This window comes from Tachypleus tridentatus, chromosome 13 (genome assembly GCF_004210375.1).
Source record: "Tachypleus tridentatus isolate NWPU-2018 chromosome 13, ASM421037v1, whole genome shotgun sequence".
Classification (NCBI taxonomy): Eukaryota; Metazoa; Arthropoda; class Merostomata; order Xiphosura; family Limulidae; genus Tachypleus; species Tachypleus tridentatus.
Genome location: NC_134837.1, coordinates 135,585,255 through 135,608,445, shown reverse-complemented (window position 1 = coordinate 135,608,445; position 23,191 = coordinate 135,585,255). Strand labels below are relative to the sequence as shown.

General features: G+C 32.1%; 1 protein-coding gene across 12 annotated transcripts in view; it reads right to left on the bottom strand.

Moving 5' to 3' along the window:
- Window positions 1-15,757, bottom strand: part of LOC143239034 (zinc finger and BTB domain-containing protein 41-like) — a 42,394-nt gene extending 26,637 nt beyond the window's left edge. For 8 of the 12 annotated variants that reach the window (XR_013020929.1, XR_013020925.1, XR_013020930.1 and 5 more), the window contains exons 1-2: window positions 15,640-15,757; window positions 2,401-2,632 (exon numbers count right to left, since the gene is read on the bottom strand). The gene's annotated coding sequence lies outside the window, so the exon portion shown is untranslated. The remainder of the gene's footprint in view (window positions 1-2,400; window positions 2,633-15,639) is intronic. The other 4 variants (XM_076479801.1, XM_076479802.1, XR_013020931.1 and 1 more) reach the window with 3 other exon arrangements.
- Between the last annotated feature and the right edge of the window lie 7,434 nt (window positions 15,758-23,191).

The window sequence follows — 23,191 nt, the reverse complement described above, 5'->3', positions numbered from 1 at the left end:
ATATGTGAACTGATGATTTAGGATAGTAATTTTGATTTTCCAATTCAAAACTTAGGTTATACATATACTTGAAAAATAACACTTATTTACTTTGTTTGTTTGTTTTGAATTTTGCACAAAGCTACTCGAGGGCTATCTGCACTAGCCATCCCTAATTTAGCAGCGTAAGACTAGAGGGAAGGCAGCTAGTCATCACCACCCACCGCCAACTTTTGGGCTACTCTTTTACCAACGAATAGTGGGATTGACCATCACGTTATAACACCCCCACGGCTGAAAGGGCGAGCATGTTTGGTGCGACCGGGATTCAAACCCGTAACCCTCGGATTACGAGTCGAATGCCTTAACACACTTGGCTATGCCGGCCCTTATTTACTTATGCAAAGTTTTATTAAGTAAATAATAAGTTTCTTTTGTTTACACATCACTCTTACACTGCAAAATTACTCAAACACCAGTAGTTATCATCACAATAAACTGAAATCTTTAAATGCTTTCATTATTGTGATCTGAAACTACTGACCAACGCAAATATTATTGTAAAATATACATCTTTATTTTCACAAAGACAAATTAAATTTTCTATAAAATCTATCATTCCCAATGTTTGTCTAAAATTATGCATACCTTTTCAAGAAACATTGTGACAACATATACAATTCCATCTGTAATTCAAAAACACTTAAACCATATTACAATTTTAATATATGCAAATAAACCTTTTAGTGCCAAAGTCAATATGAATAACATATGTATACTTTTTTTAGATATAAACTCTTATTTTAAAATAATTTACTTATTAACCTTAGAAAAACGTCTGCCCTTCATTTTCCATAGATTAATGATATAAACCATGACTTGATGTTTTAATGTTGTTGTTTTTTATCACTTCAACATTTTATCAGAAAACAAAGCAGCAACTTGAATACTGGTAATTTTTGAAAATCTTGTTAAAATGTTATAAACTGTAAAACTTTCCCTTTGCAAAGTTTCCACTTGTGATTTTGTCAGGTTATATACTACTGCATCTTCACAACTAGTCATAATTTCCTTTAATTATTCTTAAGTCATCATATTTATGGGTTAAAAACTGAAAATATTTTTCTTCTATCAAGAACCATTACTAAATTCCAGTCAGATTTTAAACAAAATCTGGAAACTATGAATAATGTTTCACTTGAACAAGTAACATTTTAGTACATAATGATTATGGGCAACTGATACACACAATGTTTTCTAAGAAGCCAATTTCTTCCTATTTACAGTTGGTCATCAAAAGTGGATTACAAGTGTTAACTTCCTTTACAGAATAAAAATAAAAGCACTATTTGCTTTAATATAATGTCCCTACAATTTATATATATATATATGTGTGTTGGTTTAAACAAGTTAAATTTGGTGGAAAAAGCTTTTTTATACCTTTAGCATGTTTACGAAAAACAAATTTCGACTTGAAATGTAAAACTAATAGCTGGATAATTTGTATTCATAAATTAAGTTTACTGTAGACTTTTATTATAGAAATATTTAAACCTTAATTGGGAGTATCATATTACACTTCCATCAGAGCTAGATGTTAAAACTCAATCACTCATTATTACGTTGATAGGCGATTTATCAAAATTAGGATTAGGCTGATTTATGTTACAATTATGATCAACTAACTGAAATAAGTGTTTCCAATGATTCCTGTTTTCTACCAACTCTCCAAGTCACTGAAATATAGCAATTATGATTTTTCATTACAATTTTCAATTAATACAAAATTATTTAGCTCAATCAATTAGTGTCAAGACTTGTGAAAATTATCAATAACACAAAACTAGTTACTCATTATTACAATTTTCACTTTTTAAAACTATCCAAGTCTCATAAGAATAACTGATATCTTAAATTCAATTGATAAACGAGCTCAACAATTAAGCAACTAGCAAATTCCACTAATCACCCAGTTGTAATTTCTGCAGTTGCTAAACAAAGTAAACACAAAACCTAACATTAATAAACCAGTAGAAAATTCAATTTATCAACCCTTCTATCTTTATAAACCTGAACTATGTTTGTTACATCTTCTATTCTGTACTGTCACTTTTGTCAACCTTCTCTGTATTACCATATTCCTGTGAACGTTATAAAGAATTTACACTATATAATATTTCTGTCAGCTTACAATCCAATATTCACAGCTCTGTGAGTAGTAGAGGAGGTTAATTCAACATTAATCATTTTTAACACTCAGAATAAAAACAACAAATATAATGTTAATGCAAATTTGTATTTAAATATACTTCTTAAAAGTGCAATGTACTTATTTTTCCCAAAGTCTCATTAAAATTAAAAGAATGAAAATGATACTATCATATAATTTCAAATTTGTTATGCAAATCAGTATGTATTTACTTATTAATTGAGAGTTTGTGAACAGTGAACATGTGACAAAGTAAAGCATCTTTGCAATTATATTTTTTCTGACAAACACTACAGGAATGAAACTTAGCCTGTTCATTCCAGGTATACTGACTGCTCCTTAACTCTGAGATGCCAAGAAGTGGTCCTAAAGTGGGCACATCTTCACTCTTCCTAGTGTTCATGAGCTGCAAGAATCTTTGCAGAGCACTTGTTGCCCAAAGTTCTGAAATTGACAGTTACTTATGAAAAAAAATCACTATGGATGTAAAACAGTACACATGAAATTCTCAAATGTTTCTGTAACAATGTACATGTACACACACACACACACTACTGATACAGTATTCTGTTAGGCCTAATGACATTTTCATCTCTTTCTATAACAATCACTATGTACATAGCCACACAGTACTGATACACGGATACTCTGTTAGGCCTAACGCATTTTCATTTATCTCTGTAACAATCAGTATATGTGCAATAATGGATTATGGATACAATACTCTGTTTATCCTAATGGTATTCTCATCTCTCTATATAAGTATTTCATTAGCTGTACTTATTGCCAGGTTGATTTTTAGTTTTACTCTTTGGTACATAGATTACTCTGATTGGTGGTTAATTATTAATCAAAATATATCCAACTACATACTACAGATATACTAAAACGTTTTCTTTGACTAAAACTTCATCTGAATATGTGGTAATGTTTCCTTTGCTTGTTTTCTGTTATTGATTAAAATAACCATTCTGGTAATAATAAAATAAATGTATATATGTTATATAACCACATACACAATAAATCAAATGGGAAAACACTAGCACTGAAGAAAGCATGCAAAAAAAGTGTATCAAAAACTAAAAAATAAAAGGCAAACAGGAAAGTTACACAACATATCTACTCTGTAATCTGCACAGATGTTTCGTTGTTGATGGAAACCACACCTTTCATGTTGTTCAGATATTTTCAAACAAACATGCACAATTCCAAAAATCACTACACAAAACAAATGCAAATATCTTAATATTTTGAACTTTTGAAAAATTCCAGATTTAGTTTTATAAAAAAAAAATTAATATACCTATTAACATGTGGACATAAAAAAATAAAAAACACATGACACACTGACAGTGAACAATTTATTGATAAACAGATCTATACAATAAATATCAGTGTACAATACAGTCAGACATTTCATATCATGCTACCTTTCAACATAAAAATCAAATCACGTGTAGTTTAAATGCTTCCACCTTCAGTATAAGGTACATCAAACTTGGTGTGTTTAAAAAATGCACTTGGAGTCATTTGTTAATGGGTAAGTAAAAATACACATATCATAACTTTGAACAGAGCTACATTCAAATTTTAATTACACTCTTCATTATCAATGTATACAAATAAACTTGGCATCAAAATTTAATTATTAAATCAAGTTGCAATATTTAATTTCTCGATTTTATATGGAAATATTTGTAAAAATCCTCAATCTTCCCTACTATTAAAATTATGATTCTCTTGACCTTCCCCCTTTACTACCACCCTTTGTGGAATAAATAATTTAACATAGTTTACTCATTCTAACATATATATATTACTAAAGCAGAATCTAATTTTCATAGCTTTAAACCATATATTTTTTTATAGTCATTAAATATAAAATAAACTTGTAATGCCACCGATCATATAGAATGTGATACTGTTTGCAGTTCAGAATATTATCAACTTCTTTAGATTGAAAGTTCATCTCTTGGTGTTTCAATTGAACAACTTAGGGAATTATTTTAAGCTCCTCTTTTTCTTTGCTAAAAAGCCAGTAGAATTATGAGTTACTGGACACTGTTTGCTTTGATTGTTATTATTGTGTTCTTAAATGCATTAAGTAATGTCACTACAAACAAGTTTAAATTCCATTGCAACATTCAACAACAACAAAAAAAAAAGATAAAATGCAAGTTCTATAGTTTGTGTTTTTCATGTATATGTTTTACTTATTGTAAGAAAGGTAACTAAAATATATAAATTAGAAAATTATTAGGTTATATTAGGTACAATAATAATAAAAAAATTCTTCAAAAAATATATATTTGTGAAAAGTTTATTTTTTCTTCCCATCATTCAATATAGTAACATCAGCAAAATGTTTGCAGAGTGATTTACAACTTCTGTGGTGGAATAATTGATTAAAGTTCAAGGTGCAATAAAACAATAAAATGCAGTATAAATAGGTGTATACTGTTACAAGTCTTAATCTATTTAAGACAGTTATATTTTTCTATAGTCCTTATAGAAAGAAAAAATGATAATTTAGATTTATATAATTTTTTTATATTGGTTACAAGGTTTGTCAAATCAACAGTCTGCATGAATTAGAGTAAGAAAAATAACAGATAATATATACTTTTAACTGAAGAAAAACATTTGATATTTGAAAAATTTTGTAGATTTTACAAACTGAAATTGAAAATTATCAGATGAAGAAAAGTATTTTTAATTTTAACATGAAAATAACTTTGCCCTTCGAAGAGTAAAAACTGACTCCACATGTTCATTGAAAAATCTTTAATAAAAATACTTAACTGGAAAATTTGATTTGTTGTATATAACAGATCTATAATGTTTACTGAAATCTTGCTAAGTTTCATGATTATACACAAAACATGTTAAAAATTATAGTACAGCAACTCTGATAGTTACATTGTGGTAATGAAGAACCTGAAACTTTTGAATACTCATGTGGGTTTATTCCTTTTACAAAAGATACCTTTTACATAAATGTTACATAACAAAGACTACATAATTATTAAATTTGTAGTTATGTGACACAGCCATGGTCAAAACATAAAGACTGTGCAGTTACCAAAAGTATAGTAATGGTATCCAGATAATGGATTTTCTCTTCCTGATGAACATCTTTACTAAAAAGACATGCATTCTGCTTTCAGCAAAAGGTCTACAATACTACATGTGTGTAAATTATTTGGTTGTTGATTTAGGAGTGTCTTTGTTGCATTGGGAGTTTTTAAATCTGGAATAAAGTCATGGGTAATATTTGAGTGGAAGATTCCATAGTAATCAGTACTGGGACTGTTTTTACATTACTTTAGTCCTGGTAGAGCAATGACTTAAGAAAAGTATATAGTAAGAATCTGACAACAACCTAGTATAAGCCTGCACATTTAAATTTTGTCATAAAACATGCAAACAAAACATTAAGTTCAAAATTTCAGAAGCAGAACAAAAATAGTCTTAAATTATGATGTCATAAAAACATTAATCTCAGTACAAAATAAAAAGCTAATAATGTTTTTTAATTTTTTTCCTGTAACATTTAGAAAATATATAATATCTAAAAAACAGATCAAACCATAGAGCTCAGAAGAAACATTTTAAATAAATGAAAGTAAACTATACAACTTGTAATATACAATTACAATACTGCATATCTTGAGTGTGAACAAAGGTTTGGGGAAAATATGACAAAATTATGGATATTACTTTCAACTTACAATTTCTTAACACAGAAGTACTGACAATATCCAACTGGAATCCATCAATTTTATTAAATGCTTTATGCACCAATTTCCACTCTGCTAAATGTTTGTTCCGCACTAAGTCTTTTTAAATTTTGCGTATCACAATGCATAATTACACACCACTAAACAGTATAGCTTAATGGGTGCTACTATTGCATGCAATGCACAAAGATATTTACACTAAAGCATGCAGTATACAAAGGTATTATTATCATTTCCTGTTTCAACTTCTGTTTATTTGCAATTGATAACAATTACTATAAATAATGCTGTTAATCTAATAAAGTACAACATACCATTACACAGCATTTTGGGAACAAATATAATAAGAATGAAATAAGTTCCAACAATCAAAACTAGCACAATTATGACCTAAATTTAAGATAATCTTTTAGAACACACAACTTACTAAGTTATTATACTATTTGCTGGCCAAAAATGTGGATAGATATAAATCATTTAGCAAGAAATGGTTTTAGTGAATCATTAAAATGATGAAGATGATAGAACCTGTGTAAAACACACACTATGGTAGCACTGCTTAAGTTAGCCCAGTATGGCTAGGTGGATAAAGCACTCCACTCATAATCTGAGGGTCATGGGTTCGAACCCCCAACACACCAAACATGCTCGCCCTTTCAGCCATGGGGGCGTTATAATGTAACGGTCAATCCCACGATTCATTGGTAAAAGAGTAGCCCAAGAGTTGACAGTGGGTGGTGATGACTAGCTGCCTTCCCTATAGTCTTACACTGCTAAATTAGTGACAGCTAGTGCAGATAGCCCTTGAGTAGCTTTGCATGAAATTCAAAACAAACCAAGCACTGCTCAATGTTCACTCAAGCTGTAAATTTTGTTTTTTAACTAAATAGCCATTCTTAATAAATAGCAGGGCTTTTTGTAGCCTTCTAGTATCAGTATTAAATTTTGGAACACAGATGTCCAAAAAAACATTCATGATTAAAAGAACAAATAATGAAAACTAAATGTAATATAAAATATACTACTAAGATGCACTAATAACTAAATTATACAAGTGAAAACAATGCACAATTACCACAGCTCTTTGTTTTCTATAAATAATCTCTTTCTATTTAATCTTAAGTTTCCCTACAATTCTATACAAACACTTTGTGAAAGAAGTTATCAGAGGCATTCTTAAAGTAACAACTCAAATACTGTCATCCAGTTTGGTGATGACCCTGTCAAAAACTTACTCTAACTAGTAAGGTTAAAAATCTACCTTGAAGATCACATTAAAAATCATTAATTAACAATAACTTCTGACAACACATTTCAAAATATTATAAGTCACATTAATAGACCTGAAGTCTTTAAGGCCTGCCCTGCCTCCCACCTCTCAAAGGAGAAAGGATCACATTGTAAATCTTCCAACCAAAGGGGATTCCTTTGTTGAAGACTTTCCATAATGAACAGTTAACCTCACCCCTTCAATTCTTTGTTAAGCTGTGTCAATGTTTCAGAATAAATCCTCTAAAACTCAGCAGCTTTATTCTCAAGCTATCCTGAACAGCTACTTCTTCAGTGTAAGTGGGATTTGGGAAACAATTTGACCCACTCAAGTTGCTAAAACTAGAAGCTTTGATTGCAGATAATGTTACATTTCATTGGTATTGCCAAGTCTTGGTTAAGTATAGATTATGAAGATATTTTTTCAATTACTTTCAACTATTTAATAGGCAATGTGAACACAAGAGAAAAAATAATGCTGTTTGCAAGAATTTGGCTGAAACTGGTAAAGAATAAGTACATAGTGGTAAAGTCTGTGGTAATATGTCTCATATTAGGGCTGTGGTTTCTCAAAAAACACTAAGTACATAGTGGTAAAGTCTGTGGTAATATGTCTCATATTAGGGCTGTGGTTTCTCAAAAACACTAAGTACATAGTGGTAAAGTCTGTGGTAATATGTCTCATATTAGGGCTGTGGTTTCTCAAAAAACACTAAGTACATAGTGGTAAAGTCTGTGGTAATATGTCTCATATTAGGGCTGTGGTTTCTCAAAAAACACTAAGTACATAGTGGTAAAGTTTGTGGTAATATGTCTCATATTAGGGCTGTGGTTTCTCAAAAAACACTAAGTACATAGTGGTAAAGTCTGTGGTAATATGTCTCATATTAGGGCTGTGGTTTCTCAAAAACACTAAGTACATAGTGGTAAAGTCTGTGGTAATATGTCTCATATTAGGGCTGTGGTTTCTCAAAAAACACTAAGTACATAGTGGTAAAGTTTGTGGTAATATGTCTCATATTAGGGCTGTGGTTTCTCAAAAACACTAAGTACATAGTGGTAAAGTCTGTGGTAATATGTCTCATATTAGGGCTGTGGTTTCTCAAAAAACACTAAGTACATAGTGGTAAAGTCTGTGGTAATATGTCTCATATTAGGGCTGTGGTTTCTCAAAAAACACTAAGTACATAGTGGTAAAGTCTGTGGTAATATGTCTCATATTAGGGCTGTGGTTTCTCAAAAAACACTAAGTACATAGTGGTAAAGTCTGTGGTAATATGTCTCATATTAGGGCTGTGGTTTCTCAAAAACACTAAGTACATAGTGGTAAAGTCTGTGGTAATATGTCTCATATTAGGGCTGTGGTTTCTCAAAAAACACTAAGTACATAGTGGTAAAGTCTGTGGTAATATGTCTCATATTAGGGCTGTGGTTTCTCAAAAAACACTAAGTACATAGTGGTAAAGTCTGTGGTAATATGTCTCATATTAGGGCTGTGGTTTCTCAAAAAACACTAAGTACATAGTGGTAAAGTCTGTGGTAATATGTCTCATATTAGGGCTGTGGTTTCTCAAAAAACACTAAGTACATAGTGGTAAAGTCTGTGGTAATATGTCTCATATTAGGGCTGTGGTTTCTCAAAAAACACTAAGTACATAGTGGTAAAGTCTGTGGTAATATGTCTCATATTAGGGCTGTGGTTTCTCAAAAAACACTAAGTACATAGTGGTAAAGTCTGTGGTAATATGTCTCATATTAGGGCTGTGGTTTCTCAAAAAACACTACTTACTCATTACCTGATCAGGTTGTTACCACTGACAATACCATGTACAACAGGAAGATTGTGTAAACTGGACACAGAAACAGGATTATTTATCATACCGTCAGGAGACTAGCAATCTACACACATATCAGCTCATTTTAGTATCTTTCTGTAAACGTACTTTTTGGTTAGGGTTTGTTCTATATAGGAAGCAAATTTCTATAATTATTTTTGATATAATGACCTCAACCTTTTAAACGTAAACCAACAGGGTTCTTCTCAGCCACAAGACTGAAAAACTAAATTATAATTTGTGCTCAAACAAACAGGAAGAAGACAGCTACAGATGGAGAAACAATAACATCATTACGTCGCTATATCTATTCAAACCTTTTCAATCAGGGGAGATAAATATGTTCCTATTTAAATGAGTTCTCCTAACAATCTGTTACAAAAAACAAAAATATAATGTTTTTTTCCAGTTAACATATTTATAAGGCCATTAAAAGCTTATTTAGCTGTCTTTAAGCCTTAAAATTTTCATAATCCCTCATAACCTCAACAACACCTTCTTTTTAATGTTCTTTTTTGTTTTATTTCCCTAAATCTAATTTATCTCCTCTCTACAAATGATTTTTTTAATAGACTCCAAAGTTTTCTATAACTAGAAATGTAATTTTTCTATTCATCCATTCAGCAAAAATGTTTTTCAATGAAGTAAAACTCCTGATAGCAATATATTCCTTACTTATTAAAATGGTCAAATTAACAAAACCATTCCAAAATATATATGTAAAAACGGCTGGTTTGGGTTGAAAAATTTTATTTAGAGGAGCGAACAACATTTCAACCTTCTTCGATCATCACCATGTTCACCGACGAATGCCGAAACATTGTTCACTCCTCTACATAAAAATTTTCTCAACCCAAACCAGCCATTTTTACATATATATTTTTCTCTACAAGTGGGTTTTATTGTCATCACTGATTAAAACCATTTCAAACTTATTAATATTCTTCCCACTAAGATTTGTCATTCTTTTTTTTTTCTTTCTCTCTGGTTAGTTTACAATTTGTGGAAATATCCTTTTTCAATATATAAGATTCAATCCTTATTAACTCTATATGTGGTTTCAATAAAAACACCACAAACAATTTTAACTATGTCATTCTCAAGAGTTCACTTTGCACAACTCAAGTTTTGACAGTACATCTTGCCAAAGTGTGGTAAAAATCAATAATATAATTAGCTCCTAGGTCAATCAATACATTAGATAGATTGTATTTTGTTAAATAAAACTAACTTATCATCACAGACAAACTATAGTTGTAAATTAAGAGTAGTAATGCCACAACATATTTTATAAAACTATTGAAAGCTATCAATAAAAAAATAACTGGACTGGATTATCAAAATATAGTACTGCAAAAAAACTTAGTAACCCACACTTTCAAAACACAACATTAATTTCACTAAAACCAGAGATTAGATCACAAAATGGAATTATAAATCTGTACTATGTACATATGTGTACAATTTACAAATCAAACAAGAGTATCAAAAGTATATAATTATTATATATTAATTTTTCTACCATATTCCAGAATATTATGTTTAACAAGATTCAATACCAATCTAACTTATGTATTTTAATAAAGCAGACTGACAAATAAACTAGAAATCAGAAAATGGATTAACATGTTCAAGATTTTGATAAAGAAGGAACTCTGTTTCACAGAATCAACTCGGACTTTTTGTGGATGAAGGTCAGAATATATAATATCTGAAGTCTGGATAAAGTCTTAAGAGATTTACAACTGTTCATATATACAAGTTACTACAAAAGTTTATTGTAGAAATATTTAATACCTGAAAATCTGGATAAAATGGTTTTGTGACAGGTTTACAACTGTTCATATATACAAGTTATTACACTAGTTTATTGTGCTTGTTTTCACATGGAGCCTTCAGTACTTTGAAGGCACATTCTAAATATGCTTGAAACATGGCTTATGTTTCCTGATTTCTCCAACCAAAATCTCACCTTAACACATTTTCCAAAAGGGAATATCAATGTGTTGCACTGGATACATGTTAGGAATAAAAATGTCTTTGAATTTAAAAAGCCATAGAAAAATGTATGATCAGCTGTGTTTATTAATGTATTGATTTTTACTTCTGCCAAAGAAGATGACCAATGACCATACAATAAAGTAAAATAATGCTGAAATTACAGGGCATTAATGACAAATGAGAAAAACCAAGATAAATAAAGCCTTTTAATATCCACCTAACAAACAACAAACCTGGTGAGCCTAGCACAGAAGACAGTAAAATATGGATATCCCTCGTAAAAATTTCAAATAGTCAGTTGATTCAAGTTCTACTTGGAAAGACCCCAAAGTGGATAATGAGACCATCAACATAGGAAACATTATTTCTTAGAACTACCCTGAAGATGAGAGCAGAAAAACACAGGTTTAAAGTCTAGTTAGCAATTAGCATGTACACATTAAAAAAAATAAATCTTACTAATCAATAATTGGGCTTAATGTGATCCAATATGCTACTTACCAACCATGACAATGAATAAACAATAACATTTCACTGAATAAACTCAAGTGTATCGTGGGGGTATAATAGGTATAGTTATCTGATCACATTGAGCTTTTAGATATTTCTAGCTGGTTTAAAAAGATTTTTGTAAAGAATTAATTAGAATAACGTGCAAGTTTGACAGATATTTGTCAAATAACCATTACTTACAGAAAGTAATATATAATACCTTAGTTATAATAATTTGGATCCCATGTCTGATATAGATGACAATCCACTCAACAGTACGACTAAAGAAGAGGATCTTGATATAGTCATAGATTAAGTCATTGATGCTATGCTTAGTTGCCAGTAGTATAGATAATGGTGTATTTTTAAACACAATTATAAAATGTCAAGAGGGTTAATTATATCTGTATACAAATAACTGATTATGCCTCACTTGGAATAATGTGTGCAGTTATGGTCTTACCCAAAAAGTAATATTGACTTAACTCTTATTATGGTTTATTAAATTGCACAAAAATTAACTATTGGGTGAGATAGTTTGAAAATTGAGATAAACAACCTGCTGATTATATAGATTCTACAAATAAAATATTTTCTTTATATGTGATATTTATATGAATTCACATCTTTTAAAATATTTCCTTATGATATTTTTTTTAGTTAACCAAACAATTGTCTTCCTACATTCTTACAGGTCTTTCCAATAAAATTTTCATTTCACAAACTAAATTTTATCTTTGTTTTGCATTGAAAACTTTGGATGCAATTTCACTGAGCCTGGCATTGTCTGGTGTTTAAAGCACTAAATTCACAGTCCACAAAACTTGTTACTAAACATGCTTACCCTTTCATCCATAGGACACTATAATGTTACAGTCAAGCTCACTATTTGTTATTAAATAGTAGACCAAGAGTTGGTGCTGATGAGCTGCCTTTCATATTATATATCACCGTTAAATTATGGAGAGCTTAGTTTCAAATACTTTGGGTAGCTTTGTATGAGATTCTACAAACAGTTTCACTGTGTTTATGGTCACTGGCATACAATAAAAACTACTTAACCATAACAAAATTATAAGTAAACCAACATCTTTTGAACTATTAATCAGAAGGTTTCATGAAATGCACTTAAGTTTTAAACCTATTCTATGTTCATTTAAATATATAATTTATTTTTCGTGTTTTTTCAGTTTTTCTTGGTTAATTCAAGCAGTTGCCTTGGCTAATAACATTTAAAAGATGACAAGGAACCTGTTGGTCCATTTTAACAAACAGTGAATTGTATTAAACAGAAAAAAGTAACATTTACAAGGTTGAATCCTAAGTGTCTAAACAAGCCTACTACATCTTGCTATTATATACAAAACTCCTATAATACTACATCATCATAATTCAAATAAGCTAAAAAAAAAAGAAAGCAAGCTCTAAAACAATATCAGAGCTGTAATTGCAGTAGCAGTTGTTCTTCTAGCAACATATCAATAAGTTTTTTTTGGTTTTTTTTAATTATATTCTAATCTCTATGCAAGTTTCTGCTCACCTGGAAGCCAAAATAGTTTATAAGGTACAAAATATCCTTCACTATCTATTTACATCACCAGCTGACAAATTCTAAAAACTAAAATATAGGCAAATACGTCACACCAAGGTCACAAAAAACAGAATTATCGAAATCAATAAAACTACAATTGTTTTGAAATTATGAGATTCAAATTTGTCCTATTTTGTTCACAAATATTTTGAATTTTCTCCTTGAAATGCAGATGACATAATTTGAGAAAAAAGAAATTCACAAACATTGTTTTCACTTGAAGTTCACAGTATTTAAAGCAAAATCACATTTTAATACATATTTTAAATTTCTGTGTATCAAATTAAGTAAACACTTAATAAATTTCAACTCTCAAAGCAAAGTATTTTCTAAAAATGTGTGGAAGAACAAGTACAGATTATTTTATATACATTTTTTAATACAGTGATTAAGGTTTATCTTCAAGTATACTGGATATAACTGGACAACACACAATTGATGAAAAGATGTTCAAATGGATATTCAGATGATTCTATGTATGGAAGGGTTATCTTTCTGGTATGATAAAGATATCTTCTCTTTAGGGGAACAGTGGGATAATTCTCTCCAATTTCTTTGTGCTGTATTCTCAAGACAACAAGGACAGAGGGTGCATGTTTAAAATTTTGAAAATAAAGACTAGATGCAAGTTAACCCTATGAGCATGGATGAAGGTCAAAGTGCACATGCCACAACCTTTAACTAAATACCATTCAATGAGATATTATGTATTTGTTGTCAAAGTTAACAATTATTCATTTAACCCTACACTGCTGATTTAGTAACAGTTTGAGACAGAAGAAATACCAGGCACAATATATAAGGATATTGAATAACAGTGTACATGTAGATATTCATTTTGGAGGTTCTGAGATAATTCAAACTGTATAATGGACAAAAGTATTTCCATTCCTCACAAAAACACCACCTTCCTATATGACTTGTCTGAATCAGACTGATGTTGTCATGTGACAGACATATCTTAAGTACAAATATTTTTCTAATATATCTAATTTCTTGTGACTTGTATATTTTATTAAAGGCTTGCCAAATTTTACATAGATAAACACAGTATATTCCTAAAAACATAAAGGATGAGTTTATTTTTGTTTTCCTTTTCTTAAGGATGAGTGTACAAAGACAGCCTAGAAAGACCAAATGCTCACTTCATGCAATTTTGTTAAACTGTGTAAATGTTTATTTTCATCTCACCCATCCCTTGTCTGCAAGCACATTATGTGTTTTCTACACCTTCATTTAAATCTAGTTAATATACAAAAACTTTAAAATTGGTTGTAAATTAAAGTTTATGTAGTTTGTTATAAACTGTAAGCCAAGCAAATAAAGTTTCTTTTTACCTAGGTAACTGACTGAACTGGTTAATTTATCAAGGGCATTATATGCACCTTCTTGCACAAAATACTTCCATAAAAGAGATTATACTTGTGAAAGTAACCAGTAATCTTTCCACTAACAGGTCAGATAATACTTTGAAAAGCAAACCTCACTTATTTTTCACTAGGAATAATCACAATTAATAAGTGCAGTACATTCATTCTAAGAAATGAAATTATTACTTCCTGATGTACATAATGCTGTTTTCTCTATCCAAAACATTTCTATAGGTTCTGTTTCTTCACAGAAACTTATGGAAGCTCCAGTAAATGTACTGTCCTTATTTCAAACTTGCTAACTTGACTGCTTCACATTTTTGTCATACATCAGCCTCTAGTTTCTTTCACTTTTCACAGCACAGATAATTCAGTTTATTTTTTGATTTAACACTTGATTCAAATATGTTACTGAATTTAAAACAACGCTTTAGATGACCTGATGTTCACAAATACACATTACATGGACTTCCCAACTCAAAATACATATTGTATCCTCTAGAAATAATTATTCATTAAGCACTAGGAAACATGAATTATCACTAAGTACATCTCATAACACAACATATTAAGAAAAACCGTGAGTATCAGTCCTTTTTCCACATTTTAAACACTGGCTTAGAACATTATGGTTAAACTATGTTTACTTCCTCCTTAAAAGTTAAAGATTTACTCGTATATTTACAAAATTTGAAATCATCTATTTACACTAAGTTACAATTACACTGGTCAATGCACATTTCACGAGTACAAACTTGAATCGGCTGTTCTAGCTCACATTGATTTCATACGCTGTATGGTACAGTACAACGCAGTATATGTATACACACACACATACATGTACAATTACACTCGCAGCAGTACTCATTATTCAAAATGTTAGAAGCAACTAATACTAATAGTTGTTAAGTAGCACTAACTATTATGTTGTATTCAGTAGTACTAGTAGTAGTGACTGTTTATAACCGTATCAATAACTTCAATAAGTGAACTCAGTCTCAAGAGTTGGCTCGACACGATGATGTAATCAGAGGAATATTTAACACAAACATACCAAATTAAGACATCTTGTTAGTTATAACATATTTTTGTTTAGAATATATCAATCCTTTTATTAAAATATTTTCAACAACAATAAATACGTAAACCTCACCATATCCTTGACTGTAGACATAAATGCTCCTTTACAGAATTATCCCATGTTGATCGTGTTTCGATAAGTTACTGTGTAGAGGGCTGATATTCTCGGTTGATATTACGTTATAAACCACAATTAGTTTAATCATTAAGACTTCAAGAATATAAAGAATTCAGAACTGTTACGAATTCAAGTTTTAAAAATTTTCTGTCAACCTAAAAAATTGAATTATAGTATTATTTTGGTTCGTATTATTATTATATCATATGTTATGAATATATAAACTGTTAATTATTTTAAACTTCAGCCTGGTATGGCCAAGCCGGCTAAGACGTTCAACTCGTAATCCGAGGGTCGCGGGTTCGAATCCTCGTCGCACCTAACGTGTTCGTCTTTTCAGCCGTGGAAGCGTTATAATGTTACTGTCAATCCCACTATTCGTTGGTGAAAGAGTAGCCCAAGAGTTGGCGGTGGGTGGTGATGACTAGCTGCCTTCCCTCTAGTGTTACACTGCTAAATTAGATATAGCTAGCCCAAATAGCCGTCGTGTAGCTTTGCGCAAAATTAAAAAAAACAAGCTAAGACTTAAATATTAAAGCCTTTATAGTACTATAATTCCCTATACATGTTTGAAATTTCATATAGTTTTATTATGTGCCCAGAACTAAATCATAACCAAAGTTTTATTAGTAGTATTAAACTACGCCTATGTAAATTTGCAATTTAGTTTTGCATTGTTTGCTGAAAACAGGACTTTCATCACGTGATGTCTTTACAAGTCACTGTTTCATTCTGTTAGTGGACAGGCATGGCCAGGTGGTTAAGGTATTTGATTCGTAATCTAAGGATCGTGGGTTCAAATCCCCATCTCACCAAAACATGCTCGCCCTTTCAGTCGTAAAGGCATATAATGGGACGATCAATCTCACTATTCGTTGGTAAAATAGTAGCCTAAGAGTTGGCAGTGAGTGGTGATGACTAGCTTCCTACCCTCTACTCTTACACTTCTAAATTAGGGACGGCTAGCGCAAATAGCCCTTGTGTAGCTTTGCGCGAAATTCAAAAACAAAAAATATATTTTGTTAGCGTCTGTGAGTAAACTGAGGAACAAAAGAGATCTCTTGTATTGTACATCATTAGTATATATGGGAACACAACAGTGGTACGACGCCATTGTGTTTATGATCCCCGTTCTCGATTTAGGATAGCATGTAAGTGATAATGGTGATCAAAGAGAGAGTAGAGTTTATTGATGTCTAGACAGATATTTGAAGTATCTGCTGAGTCTTATTTTGTTTTGTTTTTTATCATTACAGAGAATGGCTTATAATGTGGTTTTGTAACGCGTTTTATTATCTGAGGGTAAACTACTCAATTGCTCTTTTTGTATTACTGTAGTTCTTAAACAGAGTTGCGTTGCTTAACGTTGATTGATTAAAAAATGTTTTGTTCTGTGAGCCAGCAGAGCTTGTTGCTATTGAAAATTTTAGCAGCAGTTTTATCAGAAGCAGTTCATCTTAGGAGACAGAAATCTGACGAGTTGTTTATCTACTGATCCAGTAGATTGTGAATGCACGTCCATTTATTTCAGTAGGTACACACACTGTTACTCTTGTGTCCTTTAAATGTATCTGATCTGTTTATTTCGCACGTAACTTAAAACTTATATTGTTATCAAGCATGAAATATGTTTCTTGTTTCCTGATCGTACAGGCCCGGCATGGCCAGGTGGTTAAGGGTCTCGATTCGTAATCCGAGGATCGCAGGTTCGAATCCACGTCACACCAAACATGCTCGTTCTTTCAGCCATGGGGGGCGTTATAATATTACGATCAATCCCACTATTCGTTGGTAAAATAGTAGCCCAAGAGTTGGTGGTGGGTGGTGATGACTAGCTGCCTTCCCTCTAGTCTTACACTACTAAATTAGGTACGGCTAGCACAGATAGCCCTCGAGTAGCTTCGCGCGAAATTCAAAACAAACTAACCTGATCGCTATTATTTTCGGATGTTACTTTTTTATCTTTATGGGGAAGTCAGTTCACCTGATAATACTATTCTGATTCTTGTAAAAGTTGGAAAGTATATAAACGTAACTTAATTTTTTTACTATTCTGTTCCATAGGTTCTACAAATCATCTTGCAGTATACTAGATTTATGGTGCAAACTTCGTGGGGTATAATTTTAAAATGCCCTTCTCTTCCCAGTTTGCATTGAACGTAGCTTACTTTTATTACTTGTTTTTATTCTTGCCATATGACTGATAACATGAAACTTACCTTTTTAAAAAAAAAACTTCATTTACGTTAAAATAATCAGGACTGCTTAGCTTTGCTGCTACTATGACAAGCGAAAGCTGTTATGGAAGGTAGGGAGTTCGAGTTTCACCATGTGGGTACTTGGGTATCGATGTTAAATACCCAGGAGGGTCAGGTACATCAGACCTCTTCCTCCCTCCCGAACGTTGGTAGCGTTTGACGCAAGGATTTTTTTTTTTAAGCTTAGGCCCTGAGCAAAAATATAATATCGTACTCAGGCCCATTTCAGGGCACAGTCCATACATGGACGCACAAGTATTTTTTTTGTTTTTTGTTTTTTTGTATTTTTCACATATATGTTTTTTTTTTCGTGATTTTTCTCCTTGTTGTTTTTCTCCATAGAGAAATGCTACTACTACTTGTAGTAACAATAATAGTAATAAAAAAATAATAAAAATAAAATAAAATAAAAATAATAAATAAATAAATTAAAAAAAATAATAATAAAAAAAATTAATTGTCTAGTGCAAGGTGGCCAGCTTGAGTATTTCTTAAATACATATTAAAAGGGGAGAGGTATTTAAAGCTATTTACATCATGTACGTGGTATCTGTCGAGATCACACATTAAGTTATTCTTATGCCAATTCTTATTGAAATATTTTAGAGAATTATGCAAGAGTCTTTCAGATATTGTGTCTATGTTTGCATATTTGTGCATAAATGTGGATGAAGTGCTTCGTGGTACTTTATATGCCGAAGTTAGAACTGAATTTTGTATTCGTTGAAGATTCTGTAAATGTGTAAAGGCAGGGAGGAGTCCATGACCGTCGATATTTAAACGAGGCGGTTGTCGCATTATTTTTTTTTTTAGTGGTTAAATCATTATATGTTGTACGACTTTGGGTGAAGTCGTTTGATATGGAAATTTACATTTCAAAATGTAAGAATCTTTGCTCCAATCTTAGGTCTAGCGTGAAAATAACTCGATATAATTAAATTCATAATCAGATCAGCCAATCATCGTTTGGATGAAATGGCTTCAGCAATCAAAACAGTATACTTTTTTTTTCTCCTTTTAACTAGCGAAAGAATTAGTTTGTCTTTTTTTGAATTTCGCTTCAAGCTACATGAGGGATATGTGCGCTATATGTCTCTAATTTAGCAGTGAAAGACTAAAGAGAAAGCAGCTAGTTATTATAACCTACCGCTAACTCTTTTATTAAATAATAGTGAAATTGGCCGTCACAAGATAACTCTCCTACGGCTAAAAAGAGCAAAGATATTTGGTGAAACGCGAATTCGAACATTTGGTTATTATGAAAGTCCATCCAGAAGAATATCTACTGCCTATAAGACAGATATGGCCTGCTTTTCTTTCGTGACAAAACACTAAATAACTACATTTTTTGAATTGCTAAAACCCGGTCTTAGCTCAAAATGTTTTGATAGACCACTATATATGTCATCATGTTTGAATGAAAACGAAAGCATAAGTCGACACATTATTCAACATACGACAACATGATGTGTAATTTATATGTAATAATTACGTATTTAATATAAATACAAAACTCATTGTGAACCAGTTAAGTTTCATACAGACCGCAGTTTATGGGGGGTAAGGGTTAATATGAAGTTACTTCTTCCACAAAGATTGTCCAAGAAGTCTGTTGTATAAGTTGTGAAAGTTGCATCAAAAATCAACACTAAATAGGAAACTAACTTAATGGCAAGAGAGTTGAAAATTAAAGGGACCTCCAGATACCAAATTTTAGCCTTATTCTTTCGTGTAAGCGTACTACTTAGTCACTGCTATGTGAAATAAATATAAAAAGTACTGAAAAAATAAATATATTACTTAACAAATGGAGCGAAAATAAGAGAAAAAATTACGAAAAAACAGATAGTGACTCAAAAATAATTTTAAAAAGATCGGATTGAAGTACAAAAAACTTGTTTCCCAAAAATTAACAAATAAATTGAGTATTGTTTCCTTGTAATTTTAGGATTTCAAAAATACAAAAACTAATTGTTATGGCCTATTTTTGGGTTCTATGTGACATATACGAGTTAATGGTTAATGCAAATTATGTGTGCATCAGGATGTACTTATACGACAGTCCTTGTACTGATTATTACTTCTAAGTATTTCGATACCACTGATGAGATTCAAACTATGTACGTAAGCATTTTTCTTTTGTCTTGCAACTATATCAGAGAAAGTTTTCTTTCTCCACTGTTGTGTTATAGTCGTGCAATAAGCTGACATATATTATGTTTTTCGCCATCTTTCTCCCCGCTAGTACAGCCATAAGTCTACGGATTTACAATGCTAAAATCAGGATTTCGATTCCCCTCGGTGGGCTCAGCAGATAGCCCGATGTGGCTTTGTTACAGTAAAACACACACACACACACACACACACTTCTGCCATCTTCTGCCTGCGTCGTGAGTAGTTTTTTCCTCATAACTTAGAAAGTATCACGATTCGGATAATGAAAGTGCAGAATATTATAAATATTATACTAACACACATTTACACAAATTTTTATGTAAATTGAACGAGAAATAAAATGTTTATAAACAAATAGCCAAGCATAGGAGGGGCAGAAAGTGTTTGTGCGTCTATTTTAATGGTCAGTTGTGCAGTCTTTCAGGTGAATTATTTGACGCAATCTCTCCTCATAACCCTCTATGATCGTTTTACAGTACTCGGCTGGTATTTTGTTCCATTCTTTTTTACAGAAGGCCTCCAACTCTTGCAAGTTTTTCGGATGACGCTGGTGGACCCTGGTCTTCAAATCATGCCAAACGTTTTCAGTTGGGTTGAGATCGGATGACTGCGATGGCCACTCCAGAACGCTTATATGGTTCCTCTGCAACCAGGATTGCACATATTTCGATGTGTGCTTAGGGTCATTGTCGTGCTGGAAGATCCAACGACGCCCAAGCCGCAAGTTCCGAGCATCATTCTTGATATAAGTGCTTAATATATCAACGTACTCTCTTTTTTTATGATTCCGTTGACGCGGTGAAGGCTGCCTACACCAGAAGAGCTGAAGGAACCCCATAGCATGATCGAGCCACCTCCGTGTCTAACTGTAGGGACGGTGTTCTTTGGAAGATTTCGTTCCCCCTTCTTACGGAAAATATTGCGAACATCATTGTGGCTGAAAAGCTCTATTTTAGTCTCTTCTAACCAAAGAATACTCTATCAATAGGTAAAGGGATTATCTACATGCTTTATTGCATACCTCAATCGTGCTTTTAAATTGACAGGTTTAAATATGGAGTTTCACAAGGGCGGCATGCTTTGAACCCAGAAGAGCGTAACTGTAGAGGTGCTTACTTCAACCCCGGTATCCCTTACTAGTTTCTGTATGTCATTACGTATTAAACGAGGGTTCCTACTAATTTCACTGAGAACTTTCCTCTTGGTTCTCTCTGGAATTTTGGTGTGGCGCCCGGAACGAGGGAGGTTAGCAGTTGATCCTGTAAGCTTAAACTTGGCAATTATGCTTTGAACAATAGATTTCGACACATTAAGTTGTGTAGCAATACCGGAAAGAGACACACAAGACTTGTATTTTACAATAATTCGTTTTTTTAAATAACTGGACAGTTGTTTCCTGTTCGCCATGATGACCAAGCAGATAATGACGGAGACGGCGCTAAATTGCCGGAAGTACATTTTCTGCTGGCTAAATTCCAATAATTATGAACCAAGTGTCTAATTCTGGAATGTTATAATGTAGTTTATTTGCCAAACTAAACAAAATTTTTACGGGAATATCAGTTTTTCCACACGCTCTGAACTGTACGAACACTTTCTGTTCTTCCTATTTTTGTTTATTTGTTTATAAACAGTTTATTTGTCGTTTAATTTACATAAAATTTATGTAGATTTGTGTTAGTATAATACTTATAATATATTGTACTTCTATTAGCCTAATCGTGACACTTTTTAAGTTATGAGCAAAAAACCACTCGGAACGCAGGGATACGAACACTTTCTGTCGTAACTGTATGGTCCTTTTGCATAAATAAGTGGTCCAGGAAACCAATGAAATGGTCTCGTTCGGGATGCCTTTGTTGCTCTCTTGCAGATGGCATTTACTTTGTCAAATAAAATGTTGCTGCAATTTCACTCTTCTTGTTGAAATAGGCTATTAAAAATAACATTACTTTATTCAAGTATGTTAACGAATGGGCCCGGCATGGCCAAGCGCGTAAGGCGCGCGACTCGTAATCCGAGGGTCGTGGGTTCGCGCTAAACATGCTCGCCCTCCCAGCCGTGGAGGCGTTATAATGTGACAGTCAATCCCACTTTTCGTTGGTAAAAGAGTAGCCCAAGAGTTGGCGGTGGGTGGTGATGACTAGCTGCCTTCCCTCTAGTCTTACACTGCTAAATTAGGGACGGCTAGCACAGATAGCCCTCGAGTAGCTTTGTGCGAAATTCCAAAACAAACAAACAAACAATGTTAACGAATGCGTGCTGGTCCTTCTCTTACAATATACTAAAATTGTAATTACTAGATATTATTCATTTACCCAATGAAGGAGAATTTAAGGATTTTAAACAATAGGGATAAACAATCATCAAAATTTATTCTGTAACGACAGTAAATTCTTGCCGGTGAAAATGGAGTAATGTGGAAAATCTGATAATGGACAAGAAACCCAGTTATTGTTTTGTTTGTTCTCAGTTTTATTCGGCACTTGCAAAATTGATGGGGAAAGTTTAAGTTAATCTATCAAATTATTTTATGGAATTTAAAAAGTTAATTGAGTTGTATTCAAAAGCTCCGAGCTACTTCAACCGCTCACCACAAAAAGTAATTGTTGAGCACTTTGGTCGTGCTAAGAGTTGCTTAACAATAACATACAGTAAATCTACATTTTTATTACGTCACATTTTGAAATGTGAATTATTCCTAGTAACTTTGTGTAGAATATCTCGTGTGTGAAATAAAATCTGTGTGATTCACGTCTGTTCTTCAGTCACTTTAAAAGTGAATGCTGAGTTTTCTAACGTGTGCAGCTCGTGAAACATGGTCGTTTAGAGTGAAAGACACCAAGATACACGATGAAATGTCAAAATAATGTTTGCTAGCGCATCTCTCTGTCATTCTTTGGTTCTTGTTTTTAACACTTTCACAAAGAAATTTACAAATCTAACTTTTATATGCACTTACAAATTTATTTTTCATACAAGAACCAAGGTAAGAGTGTTATTTCTAATTTAATTTTTGTACTTTCCCTATCCCACAGTTTTAGCTACAGTAAGAGGTGGCTATTTCTGTCTCA